This window comes from Varroa jacobsoni, unplaced genomic scaffold, assembly GCF_002532875.2.
Source record: "Varroa jacobsoni isolate VJ856 unplaced genomic scaffold, vjacob_1.0 scaffold_1488, whole genome shotgun sequence".
NCBI classification, from domain to species: Eukaryota; Metazoa; Arthropoda; class Arachnida; order Mesostigmata; family Varroidae; genus Varroa; species Varroa jacobsoni.
The window spans coordinates 133,600-146,133 of NW_019214390.1; the positions used below are offsets into that span (position 1 = coordinate 133,600).

General features: G+C 39.6%; 1 protein-coding gene across 6 annotated transcripts in view; it reads right to left on the bottom strand.

Moving 5' to 3' along the window:
* The window catches only part of LOC111270538 (uncharacterized), a 170,125-nt gene that overhangs the window by 126,442 nt on the left and 31,149 nt on the right, over positions 1–12,534 (bottom strand). The window contains exon 1 of one of the 6 annotated variants that reach the window (XM_022850800.2): positions 4,771–4,896. The exons of the other annotated variants lie outside the window; for them this stretch is intronic. The gene's annotated coding sequence lies outside the window, so the exon portion shown is untranslated. Of the gene's footprint in view, positions 1–4,770; positions 4,897–12,534 lie in introns of those variants that run through there. 6 annotated transcript variants of the gene reach the window in all.

The window sequence follows — 12,534 nt, forward strand, 5'->3', positions numbered from 1 at the left end:
ACCTCAGTTATTTGGAAACATTTGAAGCAAAACACATTTTTTATTCCAGGTTGCAGCGTCGTGTCGAGCCGTCTGTACAGGATGATTACATAAACATTCATATTATTTAATTTCCTGAAACATCGTCCCATTTTCCAGCTAAGCAGTATGATTGTATACGCTTGTACAATGTGTACAGCGGCTTCTAAAAGTATTCGCCGACCGCATCTACCGTAGAAATATTTATATGAGTATTTACCTGGTCTAGTGTTTACGTAAGTTGATGCAATAACTTCGGTTAGACATGATACCATCGCTAAGATACCGTAAAAACATAGATCAGCCGTTCATTTGACCTTCTTGCCGCTCCGTATGGCACACAATTCACATCGCAGGTTAACGAAAACGCTGGCGCTTTGAGAAGTCAATATTGCTGCCGAAGGGAATCGGCCCTATCCAGAGGGTAAATAATTCTGGGGATGTGATTGAAAGTGGCAAAAATTAGCCATAAGATAGGCTGTTTACCCCCCAAATCGAATAGGATATTCTATAAGATGTGCTAAGTCGTTATCAAAAAACGATATACTCTAATACGTCCTTGATAAGAAGATTCTCACCGTTTGTATCAAGAAGATATCATGGCCGGCTGGCTCATATCGAAGTTTAGATAAGTTTAAATAGAAAGAGTTTGCAACCCTACATAAAAGCATGCCCCGGGGTTCTTCAAAAAGGATCATATGGTTCTGGAACCATATGCTAGGACCAATTTATTATTGAGGAAAATTGCATTCTGTTAATTCAGATTTTATCTCTTAATGCTCAATAATTTCCCTGACCACCACTCCTCATCTTACAGTCTCGAGACTAACCTTCTATATTTTCGTGATCTTCAATCATTGAATGAATAGTTACATTGTCTTTCTGTATACTTGTGTGCGATTCATCTTCTGGTATCAAAAATTCGCAAAATCTTCATAAGTTAGTTCGCCTTTAAAGGAAGTTGTAGCAAAAGTAGCTGAATTGGAATCTTCTTTTGTGTTTCGTGCGGCTGTTTAGTTTAAGATCGAACGGCACGTTAGTACATATTGCTTTTAACGACACACGGCCAAGGGTGACGCGTCATACTTTCTGTCAATTTCTATGTTTCCATGTAATAGAGCAATGTAGGAAATGTAGGCACAATACTGCAATGAATGGTGTTCTAACATTTTCGTAAGTAGCATTTTTTTTGGAATTTAGGAACATTGGTACTGTCAAATCTCTATCAGCTAGCGATATATGTTTTGTTATTGCGTTTAAATATTATTGAATTAAATTGTTTTCTGTGCATATATAGAAAACTTTTAAATAGTGAAGCATTGAATTAGAAGGGCGGACAGGAAACACGATGATCATCGTCCAAGATAAGTTTCGGTCCGCTCTATATGTATGTATATATGGCGAGCACTTTTCTTTTTGACGGTCTTGTGGCTTCGGTTTTCCGCTCCAGTCAATCAATAAAACCTGCACTCATCTCAAATAAGGTTCAGCAGGAAAGGAACACTACATTGAGCTGAAGAGCCGGCTCACGCCGTGGTAGACCGGTCAGCCGGCCGTAGCTTACCACACACACTGAATAATGTCCTTGATCCATTGCTTCGTTACGACCTCCAGCAGCGAGGACAGGAATTGTCTATGTGTGTAAAATCCGTATTGCTCAAACATCGGCAGCAATGCTACGGATGTACGCGTTTTTGGCCAATTCGGCTTTTCTATACCTTTATTTCGCCATTTATTATGAATTCGTATTTAGTAAAACAAATTTCCACGGAATGAAAGTGAAGTGACAGGCTTTAGAAAGCATTTGTTTAGTTGAATGGTTTTCCGTTCGCTATTGTTGCTATGGAACTTCAGAACAGTAACTTCAATTTTGTAGAGGAAATGACGAAAACGACGTACAATCTTCATGGTTGCGGAGTAACGAATGATGATGCAAGCAGTGAAATGCAAATAAACTATGGACTGGGAAACCATGACTGGATAAATCTACAGACTCTGTTGTTCAATCTAGCAGATATGGTAAGGATGTAAAGTTGATTTCAATGAATGCCTACGTTGGCTACAAGGAACAAGTCGTATGGACAAGGGGCAATAATGGGTAAAGTATAAACGTGTTTGTTAAGATCAGGAGTTATCTCCAGATGATTGTTATGGAATAGGAGGCCGCCTAACCGACATATTGCCAAGAATTTTTTTTAAAACTTCGCATACGGCTTCAGTCCTTCCGCAACTGTAGTCTTCTGACCTTTAAACCTTTACATTTGCCTCGTGTAGGACGATTCGTTTTCCTTGCAATGATTTTGTGATCCATATATGTTTCGTGTGAATGTTGTTTACGGACACCAAATATTGCTTCAAAGTATTTGTTACCATCGAGTTGGGCTTCAGCCTGCGTTTTTTTAACTACAGCAGCATAGCGTGAGTTCACATTACCTCATGTCTGAACTTGCATCGGTACTCATTTTAATACAATTTCGACTCCAGTAGAAGCTGATCTCGTTTTTCATTCCGCGTAAAGCACGGGGAGGCTCTGCTTTCTGCTTCTGTTTTTTATTGACCTTCGTAGCCTTTATCACCCGTTCGAACACTTTTGAAGCATTCAGTTTATCATAATTTGTCTTAAATATACGCCTGAACTTTCTTTCAGTAGCTATATGTTGCTCCTTGGGTGTGTATGCAGTGTGTAAATCGTATCATTTTATTTACCAGTGTAACAGATGATGCACGAGTCGCATAGCACCTTTCCTATTGTTGGAAACATCAGTGATTACTGAGGACCTGCATCAGATGGTCACTTTTTCGAAGGCTCTCCCTTGTTTTCCTCGACGTCCGAAGGGAACCCTCCAGCCCAGTTAGCAACGCTTGTGTTACAGCTTCTCGAGTGTTCTTCTTAGTCTCCTCTTGAATCTTATCTTGATATGTTTTTTCCACTGTCCAACCATAACATCACATGGTACCGTTTTACCAGAAAACGTCACTACGTGGATTAGTATGAACTAAATTATTGCACTGTGGAATTGGCGACCTCTTTTCTTAAATAAATGTTGCCTTTACGATCTGCACGAGTACAGGCTGAGATCGAAGCGAACCCTAGCCCCTGCGGAGCATAGAGTCGAATTCAGAAAAATGTCGCCGGCCAAAAATTAAAATATAAGTATTTTAGTTAAAGCAGAATGAATACATTGGCAACATAAAAACCCTTTTCGCAAATAGCAATTACGATGGACCTTACATGAGGACAAGATGCTAGTCCGGCACTCACGGTTCATTACCAGAAATTCTGATGAGCTCACGACAGTGTAAAACATGGAAAAAAAAAACTAACGGTAACTGTCCCAGAAGTACAACAATTTGGCCACTTAGAAGAAGGCGATAATCGTCCGACGTAACTTAAAGCGGTGGAACTGCCAGTTTCAACTGGGTCGAATTTTATATAATGTTGAAGAGGTAGTGTCCCCTAGAATTGTACTCAAACTGTTTAAGATACAGACGTCGGGTAGTCAATAACTCAGAAAAGAAAACGAGTCAACAACATGTTAGATGTGCTGCAAAGACGGCCACGTGTACAGGGTCCACCAGAATGCTGGTCACCTTTACGATGGCATTGATGACCACGAAGCGAACAGCTTACGAGTTCCAACCCACACAGGGCAACTTCGCAGGATACCCAGAATTTAAGGACAGATAACATTCTAATGATGGCTAGTCTTTTCGAAACGAATTTAAATAGGTCAAGACTTGCTCTCGACCTGTGGAAGCAGCTTATAATCATCAGAAAAATCACGCTAAGCATACTTGCTGAGTCCAATAAAACTATAACTGGGCATAACGTATGCTACTGTGACATGAAAGGAAACGTGACTGTTGTCATCTATGACTTCAGCAGAGCTATCATCACCAGTAGAAATCGATAGAGAATGACATAGGTAAGGGTCGACGACCAATCAATTGTAGGTACTTTCTCATCACCCTAGGTAGGGTTTGTCCTTTTCAACAACTGGCCTTACGACCTCCGACCGGTTTAGGAGCTCCGACTCATGCTTCATTTTGGGAATCTCAGCAATATAATTACTTTGCCAAAGATTTCAACGCACATATTACTTCGTGGGGTAAAAGGGACAAAACATTTAGGGGTAACACCCTAGAGGACTAGAAGGCGACAAATAACCTACATATAATTCGCAACGGCACTCACACGTTTAGGCGGCTGAGTTCGTCGTCGGTCATCAACCTCACAATTAGTTCTTGCAATCTCTTAAGTCGTATAATTAATTGAGCAGTTAGGTGGCAAGTCAAGCACCTTGTGGATCATCTCTCTAAACATACAGCATCAATGGTCGCTATAATAAAAATACGTCGACCTTGTACCCAAAAACAAGCACTAATTCAGAAAAACTGTTTGAGATCACAGAATGGATTAGTAGCTCTTAGAAGGATCAACAATATAAAAATTCGCGGCATTGTTAAGTAATCTTAAATTCCGAATTTAAATTATTCTTTATTACTATTTAAATTATTATTATTATTATTATATTAAAATTTTGAAATTAAAAATTCCGAAAAGGTAAACAGCGGTGTCTAAGAGTAAGTTTTGAAATGGATACTCTAGTGGAATTCGGGTATTAGACGTAAATGAAATTGCATCTTCATTCGAGAAGATCATTAACAGAGAGTATGTTAACTTCCCAATGCCGGGATCGGCGCAAACTCCATACCTAGATATGAGTTGAAAGGACTAAACAAGGCACTCACCGGAACAAACGCATAGGTGGGCTGAACAACGACGCGTGAGTATTAGCCTAAAAGATATGGGTACAAAAAACTATTAGCAAGTAGGGCATTTACGACTTCCTTTAACAATGCAGTAACTGTAATGACTAGGCAGGTTCCGTGGGATCTACTGGGACAGGAGAGAACAATAAGATGAATGAAATAGAAGGGTCTCAGAGCCATTAAGCCGCGAAAATTACAGGAAAAATGGCTGCAGGATCAGGTGGGCACAACGAAGATCACGCGAAGGCTGGTCAAAGATGGCAGCTAGTGTTCGACTTGACTCAAATGCTCAGTAGGTACGGATTCTTTGGAAACTGCCAGCTTAGGGTGAAGAAGTCACTGGACGCTGTTTATATCTATTGCACGGAAGGTGTAAATAAACATAAAATATTTATATATTTCTCTCTTTTTTCGGCAGGTGTCGACGCCGATATGTAGCCAGCGTTGGCTTTTTTCCAGTCGCTTGCGTTTTCAGTCAGCAGACATTCTATTTATTCATACTTCTTTGGAGGAGAACGGTTCCAAGTCAAGCCGCCAGCAGAGAAGATGGGCTTTGGGTTGCAGATCGGATGTAGTACACAAGATGGCCAGATTATGCGAGCAGTACACAAAGCATTTCCGCCACCAGCGGCTTCCTATAAAAAAGGCGTTACCGATACCCTCTGACTCCATTAGTATCAGTAATCTAAAATCAGAATTTTCCGAGTGCGACCAATACGGTTACGAAGCAAACTGTGTGCTACACCACTTAGTTCCTTGTCCACCTAGTTACGTTGCCAGGTATTAAGAATAGTCTAAATGAATGTCGTCTTTTGCCTCTTCCACTTTACAGCATCACGTTCATTGTCTGTGTACCGACCATCATCATGGCCGTTAACTGCTGGAGCCGTACTCATCTTTCGTGAGTCACATTTCACCAAAATGAAAACCCTTTAGAATACAAAACTGGACAGAAGGTCGAACAACGGTAAGATATCGAACTCGCTAATCACTCAAAAAATTTCAATGCTATATCTATGAACGGCCAAGTGATACGAAGAGAAGGTACGTTCTAAAACGCGATAAGGGATTAATTCCTTTGAAGCTTTTCGGTAAAGTGACGTATTGGCGAATTAGCTATAGTTCAATCTGCTGATAAGTTGGTGCCCGATATCGTTGAGGTGTCGCAGAGGGAAGAGTAGCGACGAACGATTGCTGGGGTGAGGCACATACACCCGGTAATATAGGAAATCGAATTAAGCTCACTTTTGTGCTTGAATCTCTACTTGAGTTTGTTTTTACACACCAAATAATAATTTTGCCCTAACTGCCGCGAGCTGGTATACGGCTTACGGTATGCTTGTGATTAATATGCAATGGGTATAAACGTACTTCTATTTGATAGCGTTTCAATGCTAAATGACTACAAATTACTTTAAATGACAAAAAAAACAACGAAAGTAACGGCGTTGCCATTGACGCATCACTTCCTTTGCACCAAGATCCAAAGACTGGCTAAAAAACAAAGCCAAACAGACGTACTTAGTGGCTTCTTCCATAGACGACCTGCTGGGGGACAATTGTCTAATAGCGTAACCGCAAACCACCATCGCTCTTGGTATTTGCTGTGGTCATCGAAACTTACACACAGCTAGAAGATAATGCACGTATGCGACCAATAACAATAGAAGCCGCTCATTAATGGTAATAGCCGAGGGCGGCGCCTTGTGACCAGGGCGCTGGGAATCAGCAGGCAAAAGCGGCCTCACAGAATGGAGCGATAACACGAGACCGAATACTAAAAAGCCGCAGAATATACGTAGGTTTTAAAAAGGCCATTTAGAGTGTAAAAGAAAGCAAAGCAAAGGCAAAACCTATTCTAGGTTTGTTCGGTATGAAATTTTTATTTAAACAATTGAGCCTTCCTGGATGTTAATCAGCCGATATTGCACTGTTACTTCACATCTCATACGTATAATATTAGATATATAAGCGAACATATATTGTATTTAGCCTGAGAACAAATATCGATGCAGTACAAGAAAGCCTTGGGGATGTTCTTAAAAGCTTTGGAAGCTCTCAATCATAACAGAGCTCTGTGCTTGATTCCTGCGAAAAATACATTGCTGACAAAATAGCTATGTTTATCTATATCTGTTTATAATACCGTTGCCCCATTCTAAAATAAGCATAAATCTCAATCAAATGAGTTCTTATCGCGAATCTCGTAAAAGATAAGCAAACTTTGGGTAAAATCTTCAAACGGACTTGAATCGAGAATTCATGCTTCAACACAGTAGTGGCAGTCAGACATCAGCGGTACGTCACTTCATGTAATACTTGAGTTTCAAATTAAAATTAAGAATTTCAGACTCTCAAATTTGGCCATTGCTTGTATTATACATCTCTTTGTTTGGTTTATTACCCCGGAACTCAACAAGACCGATAACATCATTATTATTATGCCCCCGCTGTGCTTTGGCATTCTTAAGACGTTATTCTACGCGCTCGTTTGTACCGTCCGAACTTGGTCACCCCTCGAGGCATTACTATGTACAGCTATTATCTTGTGGATGAATAACACAAGCTAATACTAACGGCCAGTCAACGTTGACGTCAAGAAACTCCAGTATAAGCTTCTCTTGTATCATGTAGAAGTATAATTATTCATTTGCAATAAAAAATAGTTTCTCTGCGCTGCTAGGGTCACACCTCTTAACTGGGGTATTAGAGGGAGACTCGAATGTCTAACTTTCTGTGTGGCACCTCCTAACTTACACGCCCTTCTACTTTTTTGCTAGGATCCGCTCAAAGATACATAATCAGAAGAAGTGCGCCAACGTACAAGCAGTACTTTACTGCCGAGATACTAGAGCACGTATGTGTATTTTTTTTTAAAGCAGGCGTCCTGCCTGGAAGATTTAATGCTTTGTACCCAAGCAGTCTATGAACGGAACTCATGTGCAGAACTTGACCCTCGTGTTGCAGTACTAACTGCACCGTACGAGTATCTCGAACCAGCCTGCTTCACTTACTAAAGCTCGTTCCCTGATTGCGAGTAAAACTCATGGACCCTAGCGTGGCACAAAGTAAGACCAGCACATCTCAACTCATTAGGCTTACTTATATATTCTCTTTCGAAGTCTTTTGTTGTTATCTAGTGTCTTTTATATGATTCATAAAATATTTTTTATCAAATGAAACATGCAGAGAAAGCAGTTGGATATTTAACTGTTATTTACACGAGCTCATAATGTCTGTTATCACTGAGATATATTGTTATTATTATTCCAAAGTGGTAAGAGAAGTACCCCTTTGACCTAAATTGTCCTGCTAATAGTTAGCCACATGTGTAACTGAGTAAGGCACACAGCCGATAATACGACTGACTCATTGGATGACTGCTTCTACTATTATTTGGCTTGATTCAACTCACTGATGTAAACCGCGATCGATGGGTTCGGCAAGAAGCCTGCTGGAATCCGTGAGAATCATACTGAAACAGAAGCAACCGATCTAGTGGCAAGACATGTATTGGAATTACACCCAAAAGCTGCATATTGCTAACCTCACAGATGTTGAATCAGATCCAAGAATAATATGTCATGTAACTCAACAACGGCCTTTTGGTTTGACTGGCGTCTTTCCTTTTATGTGAAAAAATCCGTTCACCGACTATATAGCTCCGGACTAACTACAAGCACACACCTATAAACAATGACAAAAAAAAAAACAATGACAGCGAAGCCAAGTACTAGAAACGATGCAGCCGTTTTAACAATATAAACATCTGAATATTTTTTTCTTATATGATAAATGTAATATTCGATGTAACAATAGGTGGTAGCCAACAATTGCTCTTCAGCTATATAGAGCCCAAGATCCTTCCACTCAACCATGAAAGATCTTTGATCGAACAATATTTCTGTCAATATGAATCAGAAAAAAACCGTCTATTTCATATTAAAATTAGTTTTAATTCCGCTTTATCTTTTGCTCCTGTTAATCTGTTAGTATTTACAGAAGTTACGCTGTATATTTGGTGTATAAATTTCGATAAGACTGAATGTTTAATAAACTTTTTCACAGAAATTTGCCATAACGACGCATCTTACCCTGCGCAGAATAAGCTAGTATAGGTCTGATAGTACGATACTAACGCACGTTCTAAAATGCCTGGTAAACAGGCCCTATTCACCGATATTTAATGACCGACAATGCCTTTAGAGGCATGCTTTATTGGATACAGACACAGCCTCTTTCGCTCACTTATCATTATGTATATCTACAGAATAATCAAAGAAACGCGCTTCTTCTTTTCTACTGGCCGAAGCAGCGGCTGCGACTAACGGAAAGTGAATTTTCGATGCAGTGACACTCTTCTTTGGAAAATGGAAGATTCATTGAGGCCTTCCTTGGGTCTGTGTCTAACGCATCTCAAGCAGCCTCCAGCGTTACCATCCCATAAATCTTTTCTAAGTCTGTCTCTCTACCTTTCATAAATAATCCCTGAACAAAAAGCCTATCGACGCCTCAACGTAGGCGGAATAGATATCTGCTACATTAAAAGTAGCATCCCTACTTCCTGCATTCAGTCGTTTTTGATCTTTTTTTGAGTATATCCTCGGCTCCGTCGATTTCTCTCTTAGAACAGCCGCAGATTGCAAACCTACAAGCCGGTGATTGTATGGACTATGGCACGCAGAAACTGTAAGAAACGTTTTCTATTGAATAGTTCTATGAGACGAAGTAGTCTGCGCTTGAAACCCTGTTTTGTAGCGGCAGGAGCGGTGGCAATATTCTCGTTGTTACCATGCTTCTCAATATCTTCACCCCTTTAAGGTGGGTGTTGTTAGTGCGTATAAAAAACCAGAACCTATGTCCTCTAGAAGTCCTAACAGCGTAATCAGATTGTTCATTCTACGCTTTCACGGCCTCTCTAATCACGTGGACAACAAAGTGCAACATTTGACCGCAAACACACAGCGACGATTAGACGATAGACAATACGTTGTTCTTTGCCGTCAGCCCATTTTGCCAACCTGCCCCAGGTCGGTGGGATGCGAAGTTGTTTCATTGAGGAAAGCATCATTAGAGATCAAGGACCACAAGAAAAGTTATTGAACATACGAAGGACGACCACTTTTCGTACCATGAAACTGCTGTAATCTGACGTGCGCTGTTTCACTGAAGTTATTCTGTTCGCTCGCTTTGTTTTCCTCCACGTCATGTAGCTCGGTCCGAGTCGTACGAGTATACTACCAAATAAACCAGGCGACCAGCACTTTTTTCTGGCAAAACTTCGCAATTTGTCTTAGTCCTCATTGCGCGTCTATTTACCGGCTGTTTTGACAACTGTCCCTACGCGTTCGCACGCACGGGCTATACTTCAACGAAAACTATTCTACACGCAACTTTATCTTGCTGGCCTCAACACTCTCGTGCCATTGATGTACGTACCGTATACATCACACATTCACTCACAAAAACAAGCGTTTGTTAGGGCCTGACCCGAATAATTGAGGGGGTTGCGACAGGGGGTGGAAGTGTTGGTGAAAGGCGCAGACTGGCAGTAGCTACAGTAGCGAGCCTAGGAGAACTGTTCACTCGCACTTTTTCTAAGTGCTTTCTCATGAACTTTTATAAACATAGAAAAGACGCAGTAAACCACATATTATGAAGGACGATGGAGAGATCGGCCAAATGGCACATGCAGCTGAAGAATGACGGTAGCAACCCAGCAAAATGCTTTAAAGCCGCTTGGCGTACGTACGATTGCAGTCGACCGAAAAAATCTATCTACCTCGTTATACTTCAAAGCAAGCCTGCAGACTTTGGGAGGGCGGAACATTTCCAGCAGAGGTAGTGGCAAAAGTGGCCCGGGCAACAGTAAGGATCTGCAGGATTCTTTAGCTCAGTCAGACCTTCCCTCTGTGTCGATTTTGCTTGCTATTTTCGTCCCGGCTAAAATACCTTTTTCAATTGCCACGAATCAAAAAACGACTATATATAGCTTAGTTTAAATGGCTAAAATAGTACTATAAAACATAGTAAAAAGGAGCATATTTTATGCCGACAGAGCATAAACAGAAGTGCAATAGCTGATGTTACTAAGTAATGTATAGTTGAAATAATGCACAAGAAATTATATGATAGAACTTACTTAAGTACGTATGAATGAAACAAGTTTTTCACTCACTCTTCCTATTCCATAATTAACTTATGGATCCACAACCCAGCTTTAAATAATAAAATAAATAGAACTAGCAAGAAATCGCACAGGAACACCGCTGAGTATATTAAATAAAACGAATTCATATTTTCTAAGTGCACAATTCATATTAAAAGGATTTACTTAGTACCGTGACGTTCAACATGTTACTTTGCTATAATTTGCAACATGATATATAGTTCTAAAACTAAGTGATAGAAGCCCAATATGAATCGGGTAGGAGAAACCTAACCTAGGACTTTTTAATATTCTATTTGTTTTTCAAGATACTCTTAGTATTCGGGAGTAAATCCTGGTTTAACTATTGTGGTAAAATCCCAGAGCCAAATCAAATTATTTTTTTATTTTCCTTTAATTTGTTAAATTTTTGTCAGTTATACGTACATGTAAGTCGAAAGCTTTTAATGATAGGTAAGCATAAAATAATTGTTAAAAAAAAAAGGGTTAAAATTTGGCACATTTGGATCAATGAGCCTCTTTCGTGCATTATTCATAGAAGTTTACCACCCAAAAGGAAATTAACATAATTTCAAAAAAAACTCTTATCATGCGTAACGTGCAGAATTTTTCTGCACTTTGATTACTGGAAATAGCCAATTCGGAAGCCAATTATATAAACATTTCACTTACGGTTTATCGCATAGTTAGAGCTTTCACCGCTCGAACTTTCTTTAATGTTTTTTACATTATTTGTGTTAAGTTTCCTTAGGGCTAGTTCAGGAAGGTGGCGTTGTTTAAAATTGAATAAACAAACTTGAAATTCAATGAAATTACTAACAATAATCCGCCGACGTTCCAACCCGAGATACAAGACATTGAGTAACGGAGTGTTGGACATCACAACTCCATCAGATTCAAAGCGCTGGCCAATTCCATAAAATATGACCCTATAGGTTACGTGAAAAATAAACCGTTTTTTTAATTTCAACTTACAGAATTGGTCTATTTACGTTACCAAAGCATTTAAACCGTATTAAAGTATATCTCTGATTAAGAAAAAACTGCATTATTGAAAAGTGTGACTCCGTTTTTTCTCGTAGCTCAGCAGCTTTTGATAAAAACAAATGGCCGTTTCTAATTTAGTAATAGGTAATGTAGGACAGTGTAACATATGCTAAATGACCGTTTTTGCGTACGATATATATATATATATATATATCGTTCATTGCTTCAAAAATAAGTCTTTACTCACTTCAGCTGGCATATAAGCCATCTCACCATTTAACTGAGTCACCAACGGCTTTATCTATTATATAGGTTATATAGTTAATTTTTAAATAATCTAATAGGTAATCAATGTCGCAACAAGCTTCCTCTACTATTTGAGAATAGGTCAGAACAGAACGTTTGAAAATTTGTTCGCGGTTGCGCCGGGTTTTCTTTGGCATCAGATCCAACTCGTGTAACCGATCATTCACAGAACACGTATTAGAAATCCGTGAATGCATGCTACCGGAGTCAACCAGAATAATGAGGTATTCCAGTTCAAATTGGCCATCAATATTATGTTACTACCCAAACGTCTAGTCCTG